The sequence below is a fragment of the Canis lupus genome, chromosome 22 (assembly GCF_011100685.1).
Source record: "Canis lupus familiaris isolate Mischka breed German Shepherd chromosome 22, alternate assembly UU_Cfam_GSD_1.0, whole genome shotgun sequence".
NCBI lineage: Eukaryota > Metazoa > Chordata > Mammalia > Carnivora > Canidae > Canis > Canis lupus.
In genome coordinates, this window is record NC_049243.1 from 29,955,244 (window position 1) to 29,982,580 (window position 27,337).

Genomic DNA, 27,337 nt, shown 5'->3' on the forward strand with positions numbered 1-27,337 from the left:
AATAAACAAATTATAGAAATACAGGAAGAGAGCATTGAAAGGAAAATCAATGGATAAAGATGAGGGGCATTGGAATTAAGGGACAAGAGCTGGAAAAGGAATGGGGAAAAAAGGTTGGAGAAAACAAAACAAAAAACTGCACCAAAATGTAGAAAGAACCAGTGGAAGACAATATTTTATGATGTCAAGGACAAGGAAGCAGAATTTTTTCCATGAAAAAGTGTTTGTCAAAAATGTTTAGCATGAGAATGAGGATTTAGAAAACTCGATTTTATGATTAGTAGTAGACCTTATTGAGAGTAGCCTCAGGTGGGAAAGAGGCTACTCTCACTTTTCAGGGAAAGTGAGTGGCAGGGATAGAACTAGAAGCAGGAGGAATACATTCAGTGAAATTTCTTGGTGAAACAAAGGAGAGAGGAAGGTGATTACTCAAAAATTAGGGGGTCTTGGGATATCTTTGAGGCAACAATGGAGCAGGAAACAGAAGGGTTCAATGCATGGAGTTGGAGGAATCATACAGAGATATGTACAAGGATTACTCTTAAATGAAGAGATGACTATGAGTCAAAAGAAAAAAAATTGAAGTATATATAGAAATCAGAATTATGTTCTTCCATTTTGTTCCTGACATTACTATCAACATTGAACTCTCTTATTGGGAAATAATGTTCTCACTGAAGATACATAAAATGTTAGTTGCCAAAACGTAAGACTGTAACCTACAGATTTATTTTATTTTATTTTTTTTAAATTTATTTTATTTTATTTTATTTATGATAGTCACAGAGAGAGAGAGAGAGAGACAGAGACATAGGCAGAGGGAGAAGCAGGCTCCATGCACCGGGAGCCCGATGTGGGATTCGATCCCGGGTCTCCAGGATCGCGCCCTGGGCCAAAGGCAGGCGCCAAACCGCTGCGCCACCCAGGGATCCCAACCTACAGATTTATATAAGTAAATAACAGTAAATAGTTTTGCTGTTTTATTTTTGTATGTAGCTTTTGGCTTCTCAGATCCCCTGATGAGAAAATTTTATCTATTAATTGTTGGTTATTGTTTATTATTATATTTTATGTACTGTCACACTTTGATCATGTCTCTTATAAGCATTTATTTCAATCTGTGTCCAACAAAATCTTCATAATCTCAGAAAATTAAGGAAGATATGGATATAACTTAGTCTAAACACTTTAAAACTGCTGACAGGTGCCAACTATAATTAGTCAATGCTTTCGCCTGTGTTCATGAGAATCTCTCTCTTCCTTGCCCTCCTACTAATACCACTTCCTTCTTATCACCTTCATCTCTAGGTAGATTTGGAGCTGGTTTAGTTTCCACTATGCATTCAGGCTCTATCTAAAACTCCTTTTATTCAAAAATTGCTTAGATTAATTAACATTATTTGCCTTCTGGGAAAGCCCCTGATGTGGGGGTGATAAGGAAATCCTATCATAAATGTCATAGGTGAAGTTTAAGAGACTATCTAATCTATAGATAGATTATTGTTATTGTGATACTGCTCCAAAGCAGGAAAATGGAGACTTTCAGAAGAATCATGTCATCCTTTTTTCTTTTAATCAACTCACAAAATGAAGTTTTAGATAAATGAACATACCACTACATTTTTCTATTAGATAAGCAAACCAAAAATATTATGACAGTAGAGATTATATAGGACTTTTCCTTTGCTTTAAAAATATCTATAAATGGAATCTGTTTATGTAGTATATTGATAAAAAAAAAAACTTATGGTAACAAAAATTAGGAATGAAAAGTCCCAGGAGGCTGGAGATTTAGAGTTCACATACCATCTGCAGTTATTACTCTTGTGGTAATTGTGTACACAAAGATACAGATTGAATTTCAAAAGTTCATAGGAAGTATTTATGAAGCCAAAAACAATTCTCTTGTTGCAATTCTTGATTTACACAAAAGCACTTCAGAATAGCAGACAAGAGCACTTGTATTTTCTAATCATTTAAAGGCCACTTTGTGAGTCCAAATCCACATGGTTCAGTGCTTCTGGTTATTAACATTTTGTACTGTCATTTGCCCATATTTGTTAAACAGTTTTTAATTGCTATTTTGCTTTTCCCCGTAAATAGTAGTCTTTGTAAATGAAAAAGAAATCCTGTAAAACATGTTTTTTTCTTATTTTGTGTTGAAAATTTAAAATGAAAATCGTGATTGTGTTCTGAGCCACCATTTGAATTACTTTGCCTTCTTGTGACACTAGCTTTTTGAAAGTGCCAACTATCACTTGACTTTTCATTGTTAAACCATCATCATTATACTTGTTGCCCTGGAGTGGAAGGCTGAATATATGATTTTTACTTATCTCCTTAATAAAAATTTTTGAAGACGAAGAGGTTGATTGAAGAGTTATTTAACACTGTTTTAATAAGTATTAATGGAGATTTTAAAAACTCTAATTTTAAAAGCGACTTTAGAATAAAGACTAGTGTTAATGCAAATATGGAAAAATTAGAACCCTCACACGCTGTCAGTGGGAATGTAAATGGTGCAGATACTATGGAAAACAGTATGGAGATTCTTCAGAAGGTTAAAAATAGAATCATTATATGATCCAGCAATCCCACTTTTTGGTATTTATCCAAAAGAATTGAAATCAAGATTCTTGAAGACACACTAGCCCTCTCATGCTCATCACAGCATCACTTACAATCGCCATGGTGTGGAAACAACCTAAATGTCCATCAACAAATGGATGGATAAAGAAAAGGTGATATACTCAATGGAATCTCATTCAGCCTTAAAAAAGAAGAAGAAAATTCTTCAATATGCAACAACATGGATGAACCTTGAGCATAGTATGCTAAGTGAAACAAGCTGGTCACAGAAAGGCACACGCTGTAGGATTCCACTTACATGAGGTATCTAATACAGTTAAATTCATAGAATCAAAGAGTGACATGGTGGTTGCCAGAGGCTGAGGGGAGGGGGGAATGGGGAGTTACTAACCAATGTGCATGAAGTTTCAGTTAAACAAGATGAATAAATCCTAGAGATCTGCTATACAACATCGTGCCTAGAGTCAATCATACTGTGTGGTACACTTAAAAATTTGTTGAGAGGATAAATCTCATGTTAGTTGTTCTTACCATAATAGAATTTTTAGAAACTAAGTGAATAAAATATTTTACTCCTATTCTGGCTTTAAGGTTTCACGTAAAAGACACAATATAGATTCATTCATATTGTTCCAATTCTGCATTTTTGCTAGTTCTTTTTAGTAACATTTACCTTTTTATGGACAATTTAGTAGAAATTTAATTTTTCTTTGTCATTAAATTGTCATTTCACCTATAAGACTAAGATTTTCTAGGTAATTTAAGTAGAATCCTGGCACTATTTTACTACAAGTTATAAACTCATCTTAGAAATGCTGAGCACCTGCTGTATGTCAGGCTTTGTGTTAGATGATGGCTATGAAGTGGTGAACCCAACAGAAGCAGTTTCCACCCTCATGAGATTCCCTCTGGAAGGGAGAAGACTGGCAATGACCACATCAACACTTAAATTACATAATTACTATCTGTGATAAGTACTATGAAGGGGAACAGCAGCAAGCAAGGAAAGAGATTAACACTAGGGGACCTATTACACTCAGGATTATGAGAGAAGGTCTCCCCATAGAGGTCTCAGTTGACTGAGCCCTAAATGACTAGTGACCCAAAAGAGGAATGTGTAGTATGATATTCCAAAGAGAGTGAGCTGTGCCCCTGGAGGCCTTGATGTGGGAAACAGCCTGGTATATTTCTGGAACTGAGAAGAAGGTCCAAATGCAACGGGACAAGGAGAGAGGGGAAGATGAGATGGAGGTGGGAAACTGGAATAGACAGAGACCAAACAATGCAGAGGTTTGTAGTTCATGATATAATGTTTTGCGAAGTACAATGGGAAATTGTTGGAAAAATAACTAGGAAAGTAACACAATCTAATGTATTTTTTTCTTTAAATGATTACCATATAGAAGATCAGTAATTGGAGAGCAAGGCAGTCAGGGAAGACTGTTAAGGAAATAAGTCAGGAAGTAGAGCTTTCTCTGTATTAACAAACACAGTTTGAATTGAAGAGCAATGGATATAATAAAAATCAGCAATTCTGTGTTCTGTGTATGTCGTTAAAATTGTATTTTGTTTGTAATGTTTTTATGTTAGTATCTGCATAGTCTTATTTCCTATTTTCAATTTCTCTAAAAATTTAAAATCATACCATAAATATGAATATGATAAATGAATATTCAGTAAAATTTTATTGAGCATACACTGTATGATAAAAATTGTGCAAGGTGAAGACATTTACAATTGCCATCTCTCCCCCTACCTTGTCCTATTCCCACTCATGCCTGTTGTCTTTTTTACCTCTGTGGATCACTAAGCTGTGGAATCACTACTCACTATACCGTCTTCTCCCTATACTTGAAAAAAATGTATATAGCACTTCTTTCTATCTCCTAGTAAATAACATCTTTCTTTCATTCAATTCCAGAGTGCTTGGCACTGCTGATTCTGCTGGGCTTGAGCTAGTATTATAGAAGTAGGTAAGTTTCATCTCATGGCTTAATTATTAGAACCCAGACTACCTAAACTTGATGGTGCTTCTGGCAATTTATAGGTAATTTTGACAATAAGAAAACGGAAAAAATAATTCTTAAAACTAAAAAACCAGCATCTATATTTGCTATCTAGAGAACATAATATACACATTAAAGAAGCTATCTGTCCAGTGCAGGTCTTAAGATAAACAAATGGAGTCCCCAAAATTAGAGCGCAGTTGTGCATACTTAATTTTGATTAGATATTTACGCAGAGTGCAGTTTCTTCTCTTTTTTTAGAGATAAATGCACAAGTATCTAGCTTACCATTTTTTATTTTGCTATTGCCACAAATTGCACAAGATCTCATTAAAGTTCCCTTGTCCATTTAAAGTACACACTTTAGTCATTTTTCAAAAATGCATTTCTTTGGCTATTGCTCATTGTTAAATGATGAATTCTCCACTGGTTTTAGAAAGAAACATAACACTTACCAAGAACTCTGAATTCTGTAAGTAAATTCCTGAGTTTCTGAGATGATCTTTCTTCACTCTTTAGCACTTTTAGATTCTCTCATGTTGCAAGTATGAAGTTTAGTACTTAGTAAGCACATTAAATTTCTTGCATAAAATTATTTGCTTTTATAAAAGTTTTTTATTGAATTAAGAAAAATATGTTCAGATTAAAGAAATACACATCAAGGACTTGTGCCTGAAAATTCAGTTACATATATTTAAATATTTATCATGGTAGTTATGAAAATACCCATTTCTTATTACAAATATAAATTAATATATTTTCTTTAATCTAGATGCAAATATGATCAACTGTTTTAATAAAACTATTTGATATTCTTATAATGACAGTGGTTAAATATGTCACATGCATATAGATAATGTATACAGCTACCATGAAGATAATCTTTCTTCATTGTTGAGAAGATGATAACATATTATCAATATTTATCAGTTCTAGCAATATCAATCAGTTTGTTCCTGAACACAATCCTGAGAAAAACAAAATATAATGAAAATGTGTTCTTGTATGCTAATTCATTGATTTGTGGAGTGGTTTTTGTTTTGTTTTGTTTTAGGACATATAAATAAGGAAAGAAACTCATAATCAAATGAATACTGTAGAATTAAAATTCACTTCCCAATTTTTTTCCTTTTTTTTTTTTTAAAGATTTATTTATTTATTTATTCATGATAGACACAGAGATTGAGAGAGAGGCAGAGACACAGGAGGAGGGAGAAGCGGGCCCCATGCCAGGAGCCCGACGTGGGACTCCATCCCGGGACTCCAGGATCGCGCCCTGGGCCAAAGGCAGGCGCCAAACCACTGAGCCACCCAGGGATCCCTTTTTTCCTCATCCTTATGCAGCAATTCAGTCAGTGGTTTCAGAGACAAAAAAAAAAAAAAAAGGCAAAAAACAAAGAAGCATTAGGTACTGGATATGGAGAATATAGGTAGAATCAACAGTCTCATTGATTTTAAAACAAGGGAAATATTTTTAGTTGAAAGAAGAGCTTACAATTTAAAAACTTTCACTTGCTTAAAATTATCTGACTTTAAATTAGTCATATTTGAGCACCCACTGTGTACTCTCCTTTATGATAGATGCAACAATTCTTTCCTGCCCTCACCTTGACTTTTTCACAGGGATTTCCCAGGGCAGTACATAGATTATCATCTCTGAAAATGCTGACAGTAAACTAACAACTTAAGCTCATGTGAATGAGAACCAGAGCTCCCTCTTTACCTGCAGAGTACACACGAGGGATTGTTTCCCCCTTATATGCTGTAAATGTTCAAGACACAGTTATTTGTTGTTGGTGATGGTAGTAAAAATGCTTGGTATTTGAACCATCATCTCCAAATCAAGGTTTCTAGACAGTGGTAACTGTGATATAGTTAATTAGTTCTTATTACAACAAAGGAACCCATTTAGTGTGCCTAGCCCCTCATTTAGTGCATGCCACCTAATTAGCTCAAGGTTTGAGGTTAAGTTGCTTAGATGGCAGCTGCTAAGTGGTGATGCCAACAGGATCAAGTGTAAGAGCTAAATACTCAAGACCTATCAGCATAAAGGTCAGTGATTCTCAACACTGACACTTCAGGATAGAATTGCCTGAAAATTTAACTAACTGATTGTCTTGTTGGAAGTACAGATTCATACAATCAGAGCCAGGGGTAGCAAAACCTGGACAGAAATATTTTTTAAACTTCCCAGGGAGAGTTCCTATTGTGTAGACAAGATTGAGAGACTGGAGAGTGGCTCCTTTTCAGGCAGAAAGAGGAGGATTGAGCCACTGACTTCACCTGCTTTATGGGAAGGTTTGTTTACAGAAGCTCAACATCATATTCTTTTATTCGCTATGAGGTTCTCAAAATGGTTAGAGGACTGGTAGCATCAGCATCTGGGAATTAGAGATGCAAACTTTCAGCCCCCACCCTAGACCTACTAAAACCAAAATCCTATAGATGGAGCACAGAACCCTGTGTTTTAAAGTCTTCCAGTTGATTCCATTAGAAAAAATACCTTAAAGTTTGAGAACCATCATTTTCAGTAAAACCTTGGCTAACAGATATTTGGAGGGCAACATTTAAAGCTATCTTCATTCATTATCCAGTTAGACTTCAGTTAAATTAGAAAGTACCTGATCAATCAGATATACATCTTATCTGGATGTAAAAACAGCTTCATCACCAGAATAAAGTAGTTGACTTAGATGACATTTTATTTTTTAAAAAGACTAATTTATTTATTTATTTTAGAGAGAGAAAGAGAGAGAGAGAGAGAAAATATGAGTCAGGGGGAGGTGTGGAGGGAGAGAGAATCTCAAGCAGACTCCCTGTGGTGTGAGGAACTGGACTCGGTGCTCAATCACACAACCCTGAAATCATGATCTGAACCAAAATCAAGAGATGGATGCTTAACCGACTGAGCTACCCAGTATAAGAGCCTTCTAAGAATAATGAGTGACATGGCATAAAGTTTCACATCAAAAAATTAATGCTCTTCCAAAGAATATGAAATGAGTATTTCTATTCTTTTGTTATTAAATTCCCCAATGCAAAATGTCTTCAAATTTTGAATATATTTACATAACAAATCACTTCTCTGGTGGTCAAAATTAGACTCAAAGTAAGATTCCCAAGTTATTTCTTTTCTTATCTGAAGAGTAAAATTGGTGTTAAAAGGCAAGAAAACATATTTTATTCTCTCCTGATGAGTTAAGTCCTCTAAGAGTTGTAAGGATATTTGGTGTTCTCACTGTTACTACAGCTTGACACCAACTATTTTATTTATCTAAGGAAAGTGTCATCTATATACTCTCTCTGGCCTAGGAGTTTCTAGTATTCTTTCATTGTTACTCTCACATTTACTTTTTGACATATACATTTTTTCTACCATATGTGCTCTCAGCTTTGAATCCCCACACAGTGCACAGAGGCTTCTGTTTTCTATTGCATGTTTCTTTTTGATAAACTGTGTACCTTTCACTGTTGCACATCATGAGTCTCATCCTATAAAATTTCAGTAATAGCTCTCTGTTCATGTGTCCTTCCTTGGATTAAAATTGAGACAAATTTTAGCCTGGGATTTTGAATATTCAGATTTAATCATCTGGGTCTAAATACTAAAGAGTTAACTACCAATTAAAATTCTCTTTCTGCATAGGGAATAGAGTCAATGGTATTGTAGTAACATTATATGGTGACAGATGGTAGCTACACTTGAGGTGAGCATAGCATAACATATAGATATATTGAATTGCTATGTTGTATACTTGAAAGTAATGTAACACTGTGCATCAACTATACTCCAAAATTTGGTTTTAATTGTCTTTCTGTTCGTGGAATCACAGAAATACAGGACTAGAAGGAACTTTGGTTTTGCATAGTTCTGGAAACTCTTTTATGGTTTTTCTTTTCATTAACAATCATCATTTTACCTAGTAATTACTGAGAAATCTTAAACTTGTCATTTCTGTCTTTGCCTTTCAAACTGTAGCTTAAATACATTTCCCCCTAGCTGCTAATTATCCTATCATGAGTACATTGTTGGTGATGTAATATGGAATCTGAAAAACCTGAATCACGTTTGTCAACACAAACAACACAGGCCCCTGTTCTCTTTTTAGGCCTACTCTTATTTTCCAGAATCTTGACTCTAAAGTGGAATAATACTATTACTATATTCCCATGTCTTTTTAGGTAATTTTGTTTTTTTAAGTAGTAGTTCTCAAGCTTTAGGGGTGTATCAGTATAACCTGAAGGGCATGTTGAAACAGATTGCTGCTTCTCTCTTATCATTTCTCCCTATAGTAGTCAGAGTGATTCTCTTAAAATATTAAGTAGCTTATACAGGATTTTTGAACTTGGTTACTCCTCTGCTCAAAGGTTTTCAGCATCTTTCTGTTGCTGTCCAGCTAAAATCCACCTCCCCCTGCCCCCTTCCCCCAGTGTGATCTGCCAGCCTTTCTGGCCTCATGTCAAAGTTAGCTTTCCTTTCTGGTCCTTTTTCACTAAATTCTTCCCCATAGCAGGCCTTACACATCTTCTCAATCACCAGGAATGCTTTTGCATTGATTCTGATTTTGCCAACTTCTGCTCTTTCTTTATGCCCCAGCATAAAAATCACCTTCTCAGAGAGGCTTTCTCTGACTCCTACTCTATCAGGTCTCCTCATTCTACTTCTGGGCTGAGGAACTCTCCTGGTTTGCTTAGAACTGAGTTACTTCTTACAAAATGAGACTTCCAGTGCTAAACCCAGGATAGCCCCAAGCAAACTGGGAAGATTGATCATGCTCCTTGCTCCCCAGTTGCAGATTTTACTTTTTCTTTGCAGCTCCTACATGATTTATAATTGTATATTTAGTTGTGTTATACTTTTTAAGTGCCTACCATACTTACTAGATTATAACTCCAGGAAGCAGGAGCTGCACCGACCTTCCCGGGCGGAAAGGGGCTCGTGGGGAGTTGGAGCAGGACCCAGGAGGGCGAGGATGCCCTCGGGTTCCCCGGGACAGTAACAGAGCAACTGCGCGCCCAGGAGAGTGCCCCGAGCTCCCTAAGGGCTGCAGCGCGCACGGCGGGACTCGGAGCAGCTCGAAGGGGCTCGGGCGGCGGCTCCGCGGAGGGGGCTGCGCGGCCCCAGGAGCAGCTCGGGGGGGCTCGGGCAGAGGAAGAGGCTCCGTGCGGAGGGGGCTGCGCGGTTCCAGGAGCAGCTCGGGGGGGGCTCGGGGGCGGCTCCGCGGAGGGGGCTGCGCGGCCCGGGAGCGCGAATCCAACAGCGCAGGCTCCGGAGCACAGGGCGCGGGGACACAGCCCAGGATCCGGCCTCCTCCGGGACAGGCAGAGGCCGGGAGGGCCCAGGACAGCGAGGACGCTCCTGCCCCGAGCTGAGCAGAGCAGCGGCCCCGCCCCGGAGCCTCCAGGCCCTGCAGACGGAGTTCCTGCCGGAGCTGAATCCAGGTTTCCAGAGCTGCCCCGCCACTGGGGCTGTTCCTCCTGCGGCCTCACGGGGTAAACAACCCCCACTGAGCCCTGCACCAGGCAGGGGCACAGCAGCTCCCCCAACTGCTAACACCTGAACATCAGCACAACAGGCCCCTCCCCCAGAACACCAGCTAGACTGACAACTTCCAGGAGAAGCCAAGGGACTTAAAGTACACAGAATCAGAAGATACTCCCCGGTGGTTCTTTTTTTGTTTTGTTTTGTTTTGTTTTGTTTTGTTTTTTGTTTTTTGTTTTGTTTTGTTTTGTTTTGCTTTTTGATTTGTTTCCTTCCCCCACCCCCTTCTTTTTTCTCCTTTCTTTTTCTTTCTCTTTTTCTTCTCTTTTTTTTTTCGTTTTTTTTCTTCCCTTTTTTTTCTCTTTCTCTTTTCTTTCCTTCTTTCTCTCCTCTCTTTTTCTCTTTTTCCCAATACAACTTGCTTTTGGCCACTCTGCACTGAGCAAAATGACTAGAAGGAAAACCTCACCTCAAAAGAAAGAATCAGAAACAGTCCTCTCTCCCACAGAGTTACAAAAGCTGGATTACAATTCAATGTCAGAAAGCCAATTCAGAAGCACTATTATACAGCTACTGGTGGCTCTAGAAAAAAGTATAAAGGACTCAAGAGACTTCATGACTGCAGAATTTAGAGCTAATCAGGCAGAAATTAAAAATCAATTGAATGAGATGCAATCCAAACTAGAAGTCCTAACGACGAGGGTTAACGAGGTGGAAGAACGAGTGAGTGACATAGAAGACAAGTTGATAGCAAAGAGGGAAACTGAGGAAAAAATAGACAAACAATTAAAAGACCATGAAGATAGATTAAGGGAAATAAACGACAGCCTGAGAAAGAAAAACCTACGTTTAATTGGGGTTCCCGAGGGCGCCGAAAGGGACAGAGGGCCAGAATATGTATTTGAACAAATTCTAGCTGAAAACATTCCTAATCTGGGAAGGGAAACAGGCATTCAGATCCAGGAAATAGAGAGATCCCCCCCTAAAATCAATAAAAACCGTTCAACACCTCGACATTTAATAGTGAAGCTTGCAAATTCCAAAGATAAAGAGAAGATCCTTAAAGCAGCAAGAGACAAGAAATCCCTGACTTTTATGGGGAGGAGTATTAGGGTAACAGCAGACCTCTCCACAGAGACCTGGCAGGCCAGAAAGGGCTGGCAGGATATATTCAGGGTCCTAAATGAGAAGAACATGCAACCAAGAATACTTTATCCAGCAAGGCTCTCATTCAAAATGGAAGGAGAGATAAAGAGCTTCCAAGACAGGCAGCAACTAAAAGAATATGTGACCTCCAAACCAGCTCTGCAAGAAATTTTAAGGGGGACTCTTAAAATTCCCCTTTAAGAAGAAGTTCAGTGGAACAGTCCACAAAAACAAGGACTGAATAGATATCATGATGACACTAAACTCATATCTGTCAATAGTAACTCTGAATGTGAACGGGCTTAATGACCCCATCAAAAGGCGCAGGGTTTCAGACTGGATAAAAAAGCAGGACCCATCTATTTGCTGTCTACAAGAGACTCATTTTAGACAGAAGGACACCTACAGCCTGAAAATAAAAGGTTGGAGAACCATTTACCATTCGAATGGTCCTCAAAAGAAAGCAGGGGTAGCCATCCTTATATCAGATAAACTAAAATTTACCCCAAAGACTGTAGTGAGAGATGAAGAGGGACACTATATCATACTTCAAGGATCTATTCAACAAGAGGACTTAACAATCCTCAATATATATGCCCCGAATGTGGGAGCTGCCAAATATATCAATCAATTATTAACCAAAGTGAAGAAATACTTAGATAATAATACACTTATACTTGGTGACTTCAATCTAGCTCTTTCTATACTCGATAGGTCTTCTAAGCACAACATCTCCAAAGAAACGAGAGCTTTAAATGATACACTGGACCGGATGGATTTCACAGATATCTACAGAACTTTACATCCAAACTCAACTGAATACACATTCTTCTCAAGCGCACATGGAACTTTCTCCAGAATAGACCACATATTGGGTCACAAATCGGGTCTGAACCGATACCAAAAGATTGGGATTGTCCCCTGCATATTCTCAGACCATAATGCCTTGAAATTAGAACTAAATCACAACAAGAAGTTTGGAAGGACCTCAAACACGTGGAGGTTAAGGATCATCCTGCTAAAAGATAAAAGGGTCAACCAGGAAATTAAGGAAGAATTAAAAAGATTCATGGAAACTAATGAGAATGAAGATACAACCGTTCAGAATCTTTGGGATGCAGCAAAAGCAGTCCTAAGGGGGGAAATACATCGCAATACAAGCATCCATTCAAAAACTGGAAAGAACTCAAATACAAAAGCTAACCTTACACATAAAGGAGCTAGAGAAAAAACAGCAAATAGATCCTACACCCAAGAGAAGAAGGGAGTTAATAAAGATTCGAGCAGAACTCAACGAAATTGAGACCAGAAGAACTGTGGAACAGATCAACAAAACCAGGAGTTGGTTCTTTGAAAGAATTAACAAGATAGATAAACCATTAGCCAGCCTTATTAAAAAGAAGAGAGAGAAGACTCAAATTAATAAAATCATGAATGAGAAAGGAGAGATCACTACCAACACCAAGGAAATACAAACGATTTTAAAAACATATTATGAACAGCTATACGCCAATAAATTAGGCAATCTAGAAGAAATGGACGCATTCCTGGAAAGCCACAAACTACCAAAACTGGAACAGGAAGAAATAGAAAACCTGAACAGGCCAATAACCAGGGAGGAAATTGAAGCAGTCATCAAAAACCTCCCAAGACACAAGAGTCCAGGGCCAGATGGCTTCCCAGGGGAATTTTATCAAACGTTTAAAGAAGAAACCATACCTATTCTCCTAAAGCTGTTTGGAAAGATAGAAAGAGATGGAGTACTTCCAAATTCGTTCTATGAGGCCAGCATCACCTTAATTCCAAAACCAGACAAAGACCCCACCAAAAAGGAGAATTACAGACCAATATCCCTGATGAACATGGATGCAAAAATTCTCAACAAGATACTGGCCAATAGGATCCAACAGTACATTAGATTATAACTCCAGAAGGTAACAGGTGATATGTTTCTTAATCTTTTTGTCTCTAGTGTCTAGCACTACACTTAGCTATACTTATAAAGTATCTGCTCAATAATGACTGCTTTTGAAAGAGACACATGTCTTGTTGGTTGCTCTGTTACAAAGGGAATAGAGAATGCTGATGCGTGTTATACAACAACCTATATCCTTTTGTCTCACTTATAAAACACATGACATCTCATCAGAATGTTTTGAAAATAACTTACTTTCTTTCCTTTGGTCCCTAGACATTGCTAATGTGTTTTAGTTGACTAGAGCCCATAAATTCCACTTATGTATATGGACTATGGATCTTCTCAGCTAAGAAAGCTGCAGCGAAAGAAGCACCTATGTCACCAACCTAATAAATTGGTATACACAGACCTGTATAAATAAATAACAGTTAATAGTAACTATTATTGAGTTTCAGATAAATGCCAAGCTTTGGGTTAAGCACTGTGTATATATGTCTTTAAAAATGTCTGTTATGAAATAAATACTTTTTTATTATCCTCACTTGCCCTATGGACACAGGGAGAATAAGCATTATATCCAAAGTCACTTATATATAAAGTGGTTGAGTCAGGGTTCTAACTTAGCTCTCTCTGACTGAAAGAAGTCCAAGATTTTTACCTATTCTTTTGTCAAAAAAAAGATAGAATTTATTTTTTCTTTTTTGGGGAGGACAAAGGGAAAGGGAGAGAAGAAATCTTAAGTAGGCTCCATGCTCAGCATGGAGCCTGACAAGGGGCTTGATCTCACAACCCTGAAATCATGACCTGAACTGAAATAGAGTCAGACATTTACCCAACTGAGTCACCTACACACCCCGGATTGATTTTTTTTAATTGAAGTACAGTTGACATACAATATTATATTAGTTCCAGGTGTAACATTTGTATACATTACAAAATTCTCACCACAAAAAATATAGTTACTGTCACCTTACAAATTTATACTATTATTGACTATATTTCCTATGGATTGACTTTTTTCAATAGGTATTTACTTGCCTGGATTAGAGCAAATGATCATCTTGTCTAGGCAAACTGCCTTTTATAAATTAACTGAGTGGAATTATAGAAGTGAATTATACATATATGTATATAAACATACAGATGTATACACATATAAATAGACATATGTGTATATAAACATATGCATACATATGTAAATATATACATATGTATATTTAAATCATACATACTATGTGCATGTTATGCACATTATCTATCATGTGCCCAATGATATACATTATATGTATTTGCTAGTGTTTTGCTAATACGTAAAAGCTAACATTTATCTAAGGCTTACTATGAGCCAAATTCTAAATTAGTATTGTTAAAAGAGATGTTATCTCATTTAAACATCATACTTTATGATGTAGTGAGATTTTCCACTTTCTAAAAAAATGGAATTCTTCATGAATTATGTGTCATCTTTGTACAGGGACCTTGCTAACCTTCTTTGGATTGTTCCAATTTTAGTACATCTTTTGCTGAAGTGAGCACAATATTTTCCACTTATTATAGGTGACAGAACTGAGGTGCAAATAGATGATAGGGAGACTTTTCCTGGGGTCATGTAGTTTATAAATAATTGAGCCAGAACTGGAATACAAGACCATTTGATTCTTTTTTTTTAAAGATTATATTTATTTATTCATGAGAGATGCAGAGAGACAGGCAGAGACATAGGCAGAGGGAGAAGCAGGCTCCATGCAGGGAGCCCGATGTGGGACTTGATCCTGGAACTCCAGGATCACGCTCTGAGCAGAATGCAGATGCTCAACCGCTGAGCCACTCAGGGGTCCCAAGACCATTTGATTCTTAAGATTCATTTGTCATCTATGTCTTTCTTTTCAAATCTCCAAAGTAACCAGGGATCAAAAACTTTTAGCAATATTTTTCAGGTTTCTTTAGCTTATTTCTCTATTATTCAGCACAGTTGCTTATTGGCATTTATAGAATGTTCTTTCTCTTGGGCTGTCCAGGTGGCTCAGCGGTTTAGTGCTGCCTTCAGTCTGGGGCGTGATCCAGGGGACCTAGGATCGAGTCCCATGTTGGGCTCAAAAAGAAAACCAAAATGTTCTTTCTCATGTGAATTTAGGCACTTGGAAATGTATTTAGTCACTATAGGCCATGTCAGTGTATTAAGTTTTATACTACTACTCTTGTTGGTAAAATCTTGGTGAATGTCTTTGAAAGTGAATTTTCCTTTGAGGAAAAACAATAGAACCTTTCCTCTCCTGGATGTCTGATAGTCATAAAAACTTGACCAATGTAGGAGAAAGCGGTCAGCACTTCAATAAAAGTGATATTGAGATGATTGATTGAGAGCCTTCAGGATAATGACCTTATCTTTTGTGTGTCTTATGCTGCAAATGTGTATAGCATTGCCAAATTAATTTTAGTGGATTGATTGAAATGTGCAGTCACCTTATCACTATGTTGTTACCTGAGGCCATACTTTGGCTATGGCCTCTTCTTACCACTTGGTAATTTGTGTAAATTCCTCTAGCTCTCAGATACATTGATTTGCATTTGTTTACGGTTGTGCCTTGTGGATTAGGAATCTTTAGAAATGTTGGAGAAACAATTTTTTTTTTCTGAAAAAGAATAGAAATTTGTGTATTATGTTTTCATTTATTTTGCATATTTTTGTCAGATCAAGAACAACTCTGGGGAACAAACAAGGGGTGTTGAAAAGGGAAGTGGGTGGGGGGTTAGGGTGACTGGGTGACCGGCACTGAGGGGGCACTTGACGGGATGAGCACTGGGTGTTATGCTATATGTTGGAAAATGAAAAATACACACACAAAAAAAGACAACTCTGGGATGTAAAAAATTATGTGAATGCATTAAGTCAACTTGCAAATGAACTATTATTCATTTTTCTTAGCCTATAGATTTGATCTAATAACATGTTTAACCGTAGACTACCGCCTTTTCATTATTTGATTATTTATGTTCTTCTTTCTGGAGAACTTTACTTATGCAAGACTTGAGTTAGCATGTCTAAAAAATGATGTGAAATAAAGAATTTTGATTATATGCCAACAAACTGCACAACCTAGAAGTGGGTTAAATGTGAGAAATATACAATTTTCCAAAATTGAAGCAGGGAGAAATAGAAAATCTGAACAGAGCAATTACAAGTAAAAAAACTGATTCAAAAATTAAAAAAAAAAAAACTGCCAAAAAACAAAAGCTCAGGATCAGATGGATTTGTAAATGAATTCTACCAGACATTTAAAGAAGAATTAATACTTACTCTCCACAAAGTATTCCAAAAGACAGAAGATGAAGTAAAGCTTCCAAATACATTCTACCATGCCAGCATTATCAAAAGCAGAAAAAGACACCACAATAAAGAAAACTACAAGCCAATATTCCTAAGGAACATAAATGCAAAAGTCCTCAAAAATATATTAGCAAACCACATATAACAATACTTTAAAAATATCATTCACCACAATCAGGTGGAATTTAGTCTAAGGATGCAGGGATGGTTCAATCATCAGACACCACATCAACAAAACCCAGGATGAAAATCATATAATCTCCTCAGTAGATGCAGAAAAACAATTTAAAAACACTCAATATTGGGGCACCTGTGTAGCTCAGTGGTTGAGCATCTGCCTTTTGGCTCAGGTCATGATCCTGGGGTCCTGGGATCAAGTCCCACATTGGACTCCCCACAGGAGCCTGCTTCTCCCTCTGCCTATGTCTCTGCCTCTCTCTCTGTGACTCTTGTGAATAAATAAAATCTTAAAAATAAGTAAAAATAAGAGACTCAATATCCATTCACAATAAAAACTCTTAACAAAATACAGTTAGAGGGAACATATCTCAACATCACAAAGGCCATACATGAGAAACCCACAGTTGACATCATCCTTAATTGTGAAAACCGGGGAGTTTCCCCTCTAAGATCAGGAATAAGACAAGGATGTCTAATTTTGCCACTATTATTCAACATAGTACTACAAGACCTAGCCATAGTAATCAGACAAGAGAAAGAGAAAAGAGCCATGGACATTGGTAAAGAAGAATCCAAACTGTCACTATTTGCAAATGACACAATACTATACATAAAAAATCCTAAAGATGCCACCAAAAAACTATTAGAAGAAATAAATGAATTCAGTAAAGTGGCAGGATACAAAACTAATTCCCAGAAGTTGATAGTGTTTGTATATACTAACAACAAAGTCACAGAAAGAGAAACTAAAAAAATTATAGTACTATTTATAATTGCACCAAAATTAATAAAATGCCTAGGAATAAACTTAACTAAGGAGGTGAAACCCTTGTTCTCTGAAAAGTATAAAATACCGATGAAAGAAATTAAACATGACACAAACAAATGTAAAGATATTCTATGCTCATGGATTGGAAAAACAAATATTGTCAAAATGTCCATGTTACCCAAAACAATCTACAGATTTAATCCAGTACATCATAGATTAGCAGAAGAACAGATCAGTGACCTGGAGGACAACAATAAAGTTAAAAAGGAGAGACAAAAAATTATAAAATATTAAAATGGACTTGGGGTACTCAGCAACACCATCCAGCATAATAACATTTGCGTTATAGGGATTCTAGAAAAGAAGAGAGAGAAAAGGGGGCAGAAAATGTATTTGAAGAAATAATAGCTGAAAACTTCCCAACTCTGGGGAAGGAGACAGACATCCAAATCTAGGAGGCACAGAAAGTCCCCAACAAAATCCACCCAAGGAGGTTCATACCAAGACACATAGTAATTAAGATGGCAAAAAATAATGATAAAGAGAGAACTTTAAAAGCAGCAAGAAAAAAGAAAACAGTCATGTATAAGAGAAACCCTATCAGGTTGTCAGCCAGCCGAGTTTTCAGCAGAAACTTTGTAGTCCAGAATGGAGGGTCATGATAGATTTGAAGTGCTGAAAGGAAAAAATCTGCAGGCAAGATTACTCAATCCAGCAAGACTATCATTCAGGATAGAAAGAGAGAGTTTCCTAGACAAAGTTAAAGGATTTCTTCACTACTAAACCAGTCCTACAAGAAATGTTAAAGAGGGCTCTTCACATAGAAAAGACCATAATCAGGAGTAATAAAAGTATGAAGCACAAAAACAGTAAAGTATATCTGTAAAAATAAGTCAAGGGATTCACAAAATAAAAGGATATAAAGTATGACACCATAGAAGAAAACTGTGGGGTGGGGGAAAGGAGTAAAGAATGGATTTAAACTTAACCATCAACTTAATATAGACTGCTGTATGCATAAGATGTTAGATACAGACCTGATGGTAACCACGAATCGAAAACCAGTGATATATATGCAAAAAATAAAGAGAAAGAAATCAAAATATATCACTAAAGAAAGCCAGCAAACTATGAGAGAAGAGAGCAAGAGAAGAAAGGAAGAGAGAACAACAGAATAATCATAAAACATGTAACAAAATGGCAAGACATACATACTTATCATTAATTACTTTGAATGTAAGTGGATTAAACTCTCCAATCAAAAATGGGCAGCCTGGGTGGCTCAGCAGTTTAGCACCACCTTCAGCCCAGGGTGTGATCCTGGAGACCTGGGATTGAGTCCCATGTCAGGCTCCCTGCATGGAGCCTGCCTCTCCCTCTGCCTGTGTCTCTGCCTCTCTCTCTGTGTGTCTCTCATGAATAAATAAAATATTAAAAAAAAAGACACAAGGGTTACTGAATGGATAAAAAAGCAAGACCCATCTATATGTGGCCTACAAGAGACTCATTTCAGACCCAAAGACATATGCAGATTGAAAGTAAAGGGGTGGAAATTTTTCATTTCCAATGAAAATGTAAGCAAAGAGAAAGCTAAGGTAACAATACTTATATTGGATAAAATAGACTTTAAAACAGAGACAAGGAAGGACACTGTATAATCATAAAGGAAAGATCCCAGCAAGAAGATAAAGAAATAAAATATGTAAAAACTGAAAAAAACGAATAGATTAATTGAGTGAAACCAGGAGCTGGTTCTTTGAAGATCAAAAATATTGATAAAACTTTAGCCAGACTCATCAAAAGAGATAGAATAAAGAGAAATAGGACTCAAATAAACAAAATCAATTCACACCACAGAAATACAAATTATTATAAGAAAATACTATGAAAAATTATATGCCAACAAATTAGACAATCTAGAAGAAATACTTACATTCCTAGAAACACATAACCTCACAAAACTGAGTAAGGAAGAAATAGAAAAATTTGATAGAGGATTGCTGACAATTAAGTTGACTCACTAATTTTAAAACTCAACAAACAAAAGTCCAAGACCACATGGCTTCACAAGTTAATTCTATCAAACATTTATTTTTTTATTATTTTTTTTATTGGAGTTAAATTTGCCAAAATATAGTATAACACCCAGTGCTCATTCTGTCAAGGGCCCTCCTCAGTGCATATCACCCAGTCACCCCCACCCCCCGCCCACCTCCCTTTCTACCACCCCTTGTTTGTTTCCCAGAGTTAGGAGTCTTCCATGTTCTGTCTCCCTTTCTGATATTTCTCACTTATTTTTTCTCCTTTCCCCTTTATTCCCTTTCACTATTATTTATATTCCCCAAATGAATGAGACCATATAATGTTTGTCCTTCTCCAATTGACTTATTTCACTTAGCATAATACACTCCAGTTCCATCCACGTCGAAGCAAATGGTGGGTATTTGTCGTTTCTAATGGCTGAGGAATATTCCATTGTATACATAGACCACAGCTTCTTTATCCACTCATCTTTCGATGGACACCGAGGCTCCTTCCACAGTTGGGCTATCGTGGCCATTGCTGCTAGAAACATCAGGGTGCAGGTGTCCCGGCGTTTCATTGCATCTGTATCTTTGGGGGAAATCCCCAGCAGTGCAATTGCTGGGTCGTAGGGCAGGTCTATTCTTAACTCTTTGAGGAACCTCCACACAGTTTTCCAGAGTGGCTGCACCAGTTCACATTCCCACCAACAGTGCAAGAGGGTTCCCCTTTCTCCACATCCTCTCCAACATTTGTTATTTCCTGCCTTGTTAATTTTCCCCATTCTCACTGGTGTGAGGTGGTATCTCATTGTGGTTTTAATTTGTATTTCCCTGATGGCAAGTGATGCAGAGCATTTTCTCATGTGCGTGTTGGCCATGTCTATGTCTTCCTCTGAGATTTCTGTTCATGTCTTTTGCCCATTTCATGATTGGATTGTTTGTTTCTTTGCTCTTGAGTTTAATAAGTAATTTATAGATCTTGGAAACTAGCCCTTTACCTGATACATCATTTGCAAATATCTTCTCCCATTCTGTAGGTTGTCTTTTAGTTTCATTGACTGTATCCTTTGCTGTGCACAAGCTTCTTATCTTGATGAAGTCCCAATAGTTCATTTTTGCTTTTCTTTCTCTTGCCTTCATGGATGTATCTTGCAAGAAGTTACTGTGGCCAAGTTCAAAAAGGGTGTTGCCTGTGTTCTCCTCTAGGATTTTGATGGAATCTTGTCTCACATTTAGATCTTTCATCCATTTTGAGTTTATCTTTGTGTCTGGTGTAAGAGAATGGTCCAGTTTCATTCTTGTGCATGTGGATGTCCAATTTTCCCAGCACCATTTATTGAAGAGACTGTCTTTCTTCCAATGGATAGTCTTTCCTCCTTTATCGAATATTAGTTGACCATAAAGTTCAGGGTCCACTTCAGGATTCTCTATTCTGTTCCATTGATCTATGTGTCTGTTTTTGTGCCAGTACCACACTGTCTTGATGACCACAGCTTTGTAGTACAACCTGAAATCTGGCATTGTGATGCCCCCAGCTATGTTTTTCTTTTTTAAAATTTCCCTGGCTATTCGGGGTCTTTTCTGATTCCACACAAATCTTAAGATGATTTGTTCCAACTCTCTGAAGAAAGTCCATGGTATTTTGGTAGGGATTGCATTAAATGTGTAAATTGCCCTGGGTAGCATTGACATTTTCACAATATTAATTCTTCCAATCCATGAGCATGGAATATTTTTCCATCTCTTTGTGTCTTCCTCAATTTCTTTCAGAAGTGTTCTGGAGTTTTTAGGGTACCTTTACCTCTTCGGTTAGGTGTATTCCTAGGTATCTTATTCTTTCGGGTACAATTGTAAATGGGATTGACTCCTTAATTTCTCTTTCTTCAGTCTCATTGTTAGTCTATAGAAATGCCATTGATTTCTGGGCATTGATTTTGTATCCTGCCCCACTGCCAAATTGCTGTATGAGTTCTAGCAATCTTGGGTGGAGTCTTTTGGGTTTTCTATGTGCAGTATCATGTCATCTGCAAAGAGGGAGAGTTTGACTTCTTCTTTGCCAATTTGAATGCCTTTTATTTCTTTTTGTTATCTGATTGCTGAGGCTAGAACTTCTAGTACTATTTTGAATAATAGTGGTGAGAGTGGACATCCTGTCGTGTTCCTGATCTTAGAGGAAGGGCTCCCAGTGTTTCCCATTGAGAATGATATTTGCTATGGGCTTTTCCTAGATGGCTTTTAAGATGCTGAGGAATGTTCCCTCTATCCCTACACTCTGAAGAGTTTGGATCAGGAATGGATACTGTATTTTGTAAAATGCTTTCTCTGCATCTATTGAGGATCATATGGTTCTTGTTTTTTTTGCTGATATGATCAATCACATTGATTGCTTTACGAGTGTTGAACCAGCCTTGCATCCCAGGGATAAATCCCACTTGGTCATGATAAATAATTTTCTTAATGTATTGTTGGATCCTATTGGCTAGTATATTGTTGAGAATTTTTGCATCCATGTTCATCAGGGATATTGCTCTATAATTCTCCTTTTTGGTGGGGTCTTTGGTTTTGGAATTAAGGTGATGCTGGCCTCATGGAACGAATATGGAAGTACTCCATCTCTTTTTATCTTTCCAAACAGCTTTAGTAGAATAGGTATGGTTTCTTCTTTAAACATTTGATAGAATTCTCCTGGGAAGCCATCTGGCCTGGACTCTTGTGTCTTGGGAGGTTTTTGATGACTGCTTCAATTTCCTCCCTGGTTATTGGCCTGTTCAGGTTTTCTATTTCTTCCTGTTCCAGTTTTGGTAGTTTGTGGTTTTCCAGAAATATGTCCATTTCTTCTAGATTGCCTAATTTATTTGTGTATAGCTGATCATAATATGTTTTTAAAATCGTTTGCATTTCCTTGGTGTTGGTGGTGATCTCTACTTTCTCATTCATGATTTTATTAATTTGAGTCTTTTCTCTCTTCTTTTAAATAAGGCTGGCTAATGGTTTATCTATCATTAATTCTTTCAAAGAACCACCTCCTGGTTTTGTTGATCTGTTCCATAGTTCTTCTGGTCTCTATTTCATTGAGTTCTGCTCGATTTCTTTATTAACTCTCTTCTTTTGCTGGGTGTAGGATCTATTTGCTGTTTTTTCTCCAGCTCCTTTAGGTGCAAAGTTAGCTTTTGTATTTGAGTTCTTTCCAGTTTTTGGATGGATGCTTGTAATGTGATGTATTCCCCCTCAGGACTGCTTTTGCTGTATACCAAAGATTTTGAACGGTTGTATCTTCATTCTCATTAGTTTCCATGAATCTTTTTAATTCTTCTCTAATTTCCTTCTTTAAAATCCTTCTCTAATTTAATTCTTCTCCTAATTTCTCTTCTAATTTCTAATTACCCTTTTGTGTTTTAGCAGGATGGTCCTTAACCTCCACGTGTTTGAAATCCTTCCAAATTTCTTCTTGTGATTTAGTTCTAATTTCAAAGCATTATGGTCTGAAGATATGCAGGAGACGATCCCAATCTTTTGGTATCGGTTAAGACCTGTTTTGTGACCCAGTATGTGGTCTATTCTGGAGAAAGTTCCATGGAACTTGAGAAGAATGTGTATTCAGTTACGTTTGGATGTAAAATTCTGTAAATATCTGTGAAATCCACCTGGTCCAGTGTATCATTTAAAGCTCTTGTTTCTTTGGAGATGCTGTGCTTAGAAGATCTGTCGATTGTAGAAAGTGCTACATTCAAGTCACCAAGTATAAATGTATTATTATCTAAGTATGTCTTAACTTTGGTTATTAATTGATTGATATACTTGGCAGCTCCCACATTCGGGGCATAAATATTCATGATTGTTAGGTCCTCTGTTGGATAAATCCTTTAAGTATGATATAGTGTTCCTCTTCATCTCTTACTACAGTCTTTGGGATAAACTTTAGTTTATCTGATATAAGGATGGCTACCCCTGCTTTCTTTTGAGGGCCATTTGAATGGTAAACGGTTCACCAACCTTTTATTTTCAGGCTGTAGGTGTCCTCTTTCCAGTCTGAAACCCTATGCCTTTTGATGCGGTCATTAAGCCCATTCATGTTCAGAGTTACTATTGAAAGATGTGAATTTATTGTCATCATGATACCTATTCAGTTCCTGTTTTTGTGGATTGTTCCCTTGGACTTCCTCTTTCTTTTACAGAATCCCCTTAGTATTTCTTGCAGAGCTGTCTTGGTGGTCACATATTCTTTCAGTTTCTACCTATCTTGGAAGCTCTTTATCTCCCCTTCTATTCTGAACGAGAGCCTTGCTGGATAAAGTATTTTTGGCTGCATGTTCTTCTCATTTAGGACCCTGAACATATCCTGCCAGCCCTTTCTGGCCTGCCAGGTCTCTGTGGAGAGGTCCGCTGTTAATCTAATATTTCTCCCCATAAAAGTTAGATATTTCTTGTCTCTTGCTGCTTTAAGGATCTTCTCTTTATCTTTGGAATTTGAAAGTTTCACTATTAAATGTGGAGGTGTTGAGTGGTTTTTATTGATTTTAGGGGGGGATTTCTCTATCTCCTGAATCTGAATGCCTGTTTCTCTTTTCAAGTTAGGAAAGTTCTCAGCTATGATTTGTTCAAATACATACTCTGGACCTCTCTCCCTTTTGGCGCCCTCAGGAACCCCAATTAAACGTAGATTTTTTTCTTCTGAGGCTGTCATTTATTTCCCTTAACCTATCCTTGTGATCTTTTAATTGTTTTTCTTTTTTCCTCAGTTTCTCTCCTTGCCATCAACTTGTCTTCTATGTCCCTTACTTGTTCTTCTACCTCATTAACCTTTGTTGTTAGGACCTCTAGTTCGGATTGCATCTCATTTAATTGATTTTTACTTTCTGCCTGATCATATCTAATTTCTGCCTGATTAGATCTAAATTCTGCAGTCATGAAGTCTCTTGATTCCTTTATGCTTTTTTTCTAGAGTCACCAGTAGCATTATAATTGTGCTTCTGAATTAGCTTTCTGACATTGAATTGTAATCCAAATTTTGTAACTCTGTGGGAGAGAGGACTGTTTCTGATTGTTTTCTTTTGAGGTGAGTTTTTCCTTCTAGAGCAGTGCAGAGTGGCCAAAAACAAGTTGTACTGGGAAAAGGAGAAAAAGAAGAGAAAAAAGAAGAAGAAAAAAAAGAAGAAAAAAAAAAAAAAGAGAACAAAAAGGGGGGGGAAGCAAACAGAAAACAAAAAAAACAAGGGGACTATCCTCTGATTCTATAGACTGTAAATCCCTCGACTTCCCCTGGAACTTTCCAGTGCTGCTTGGTCAATAACTTGTTTTTCCCCTGTCCATCTAGCTGTCTTCTGGGGGAGGGGCCTGCTGTGTTGATTTTCAGGTGTGAGCACCTGGGGGAGCTGCCCAGCCCCCTGCCTGGTGCATGGATTAGTGGTAGCTGTTTAACCTGTTTATCCGGTGAGGCCACTGTTAGGCTCAGTGGGGGTTGTTTATTCTGTGAGGGCCCAGGAGGAACAACCCCATTGGCGGTGGCCAGTTCTCCAGCCCGGGAGTCAGCTCCCGCAGTAACTACAGCAGCTCTCAGTCCGCAGGGGCCTGGATGCTCCGGGGGCGGGGCCGCTGACCTGCACAGCTCAGGGCCGCCCAGCGGCAGGAGCGTCCTTGCTGCCCTGTGTCCTCCTGGCTTCTGCCTGTCCCGGGGGAGGCCGGATCCTGGGCTGTGTCCCCGGCGCCCTGTGCTCCCGGGCCTGCGCTGTTGGATTTGCGCTCCCAGCTGCGCAGCCCCCTCCGCAGAGCTGCCGCCCGAGCCCCTCCAAGCTGCTCCCGGGGCTCCACCTGGCGCGTGCTGCAGCCCTTTAGGGAGCTCGGCCGCGGGTGTGGTGCTCTCTTCCCGGGTGCACAGGTGTCTGTTAGTGTCCCAGGGAGCCCGAGGGCATCCCCGCCCTCCTGGGGTCCTGCTCCAACTCCCTGCGGGCCCCTTTCCGCCCGGGAAGATTGGTGAAGCTCCTGCTTCTCCAGGACTGGGCTCTCCTGTCCTGGGGGTACACGTCCAGGCCTTAGCCCGGCTCCTTGCGGGGCCCCTCCCCCTTGGATGCCTTTTGTTTCTTTATTTCTTTTTCCCCGTCTTCCTACCTTGATAGACTTGATAGAAGCACGAACTCTTCTCACTGTAGCATTCAAGCTGTTCTCTCTTTAAATCTCAGGCCGAATTCGTAGATTTTCAGTATGATTTGAAGGTTATCTAGGTAATTTGGTGGGGACGGGTGACTTGGGGACCCTACTCTTCCGCCGTCTTGCCCCCTCCCCCCTCTATCAGACATTTAAAGAAGAGTTAATAGTGAGTCTTCTCAAACTGTTACAAAAAAATAGAAGAGGGAAAGCTTTCAAATTCATTCTATGAGGCCAACATTACATTGATGCTAAAACCAAATAAAGGCACTACAAAAAAAAAAAATAGAGAACTCAGGCCAATATCTCTGATGAACATAGGTGCAAAAATCCTCAACGATATATTAGCAAAGCAAATCCAGCAATATATTAAAAAATCATTCACCATGATCAAGTGGAATTTAATCCTGGGATGCAGGTGTGGTTCCATATTCACAAATCCATCAAGGTAAATACGTGACATCAACAAGAGAAGGAATGAAAACCATATGATCATTTCAATAGATGCAGAAAAACTATTTGACAATGTACTACAACCTTTCATGATAAAACCCCTTAGCAAAATAAGATTAGAGAGAACATACTTCAGCATAATAAAGACCATATATGAAAACACCCACATTATACTGAATTGTGAAAAACTGAGAGCTTTTCTTCTAACGTCAAGAACAAGACAAGGATGTCTACTCTTACCATTTTTATTCATCATAGTACTGGAATATTTAGCCACTGCATCAAGAAAAGAAATAGGAATAAATGGCATTTGAATTGGTAAGGAAGTACTAAAACTTGCACTATTCACAGATAACATGATAGTATAAGCAGGAAACCCTAAAGACTCTACAGAAACTAGGAAAATGGATCAATGAATTCAGTAAGATTTCAGGATACAAAATCAATACGCAGTAATCCATTGCATTTCTATACACTAATACTGAAGTAGCAGAAAGATAAATTAAAAAAAATCTCATTACAATAGCACCAAAAATGATAAAATACATAAGAATAAGCATAACCAAGGAGGTGAAAGACCTATACTCTGAAACCATAAAACATTGATGAAAGAAATTGAAGATGAAACAGATGGATATTCTATTCTCAAGGATTGGGGGAAAATATTGTTAAAATTTTAAAGAAATTTAAAAATTTAATGCAATCTCCATAAAATTCCCAACAGCATTTTTCATTGAACTAGAACAAATAATCCTAAAATTTGTATAGAACCACAAAGACCCAAGGAACAAAACTAGAATTACAATCCCAGATTTCAAGATATGCTTAAAAGCTGTAGTAATCAAAACTATAGTACTACCACAAAAATAGACACATAGATTAATGGAAAAGAATAGAGAATCCAAAAGTTAACCTATGATTATATGGTCAATTAATCTTTGACATAGGTGGCAAGAATATGCAATGGGGAAAAAGGCAGTCTCTTCAACAAATTGTGTTGGGAGAACTGGACAGCTACATGCAAAAGAAACTAGAACACTTTTACACCACACAAAAATAAACTCACAATGGATTGAAGTTTATGAGATCTGATGATAAATTTTCCAGAAGAGACCACAGGCAATCATTTTTTGACATCTGCCGTAACAACGTTTTTCTAGGTATATCTCCTAAGGCAAGGGAAATAAAAGCAAAAATTAACTATTGGGACTACATCAAAATAAAAACTAAAAGACAACTTATTGAATGGTAGAAGATATTTGCAAATGACATATCTGATAATGGGTTAGTATACAAAATAA

General features: G+C 37.8%; 1 long non-coding RNA gene and 1 other non-coding gene across 3 annotated transcripts in view; one reads left to right on the forward strand and one right to left on the reverse strand.

The window, feature by feature from the left end:
- Positions 1-27,337, forward strand: part of LOC111091800 — a 39,511-nt gene that overhangs the window by 1,205 nt on the left and 10,969 nt on the right. For both annotated transcript variants that reach the window (XR_005376033.1, XR_005376034.1), the window contains exon 2: positions 4,511-4,562. This is a non-coding gene — a long non-coding RNA (uncharacterized LOC111091800). The remainder of the gene's footprint in view (positions 1-4,510; positions 4,563-27,337) is intronic.
- LOC119865279 lies at positions 14,572-14,674 on the reverse strand. Its single transcript, XR_005376657.1, has one exon. It is a non-coding gene; the product is annotated as a U6 spliceosomal RNA (small nuclear RNA).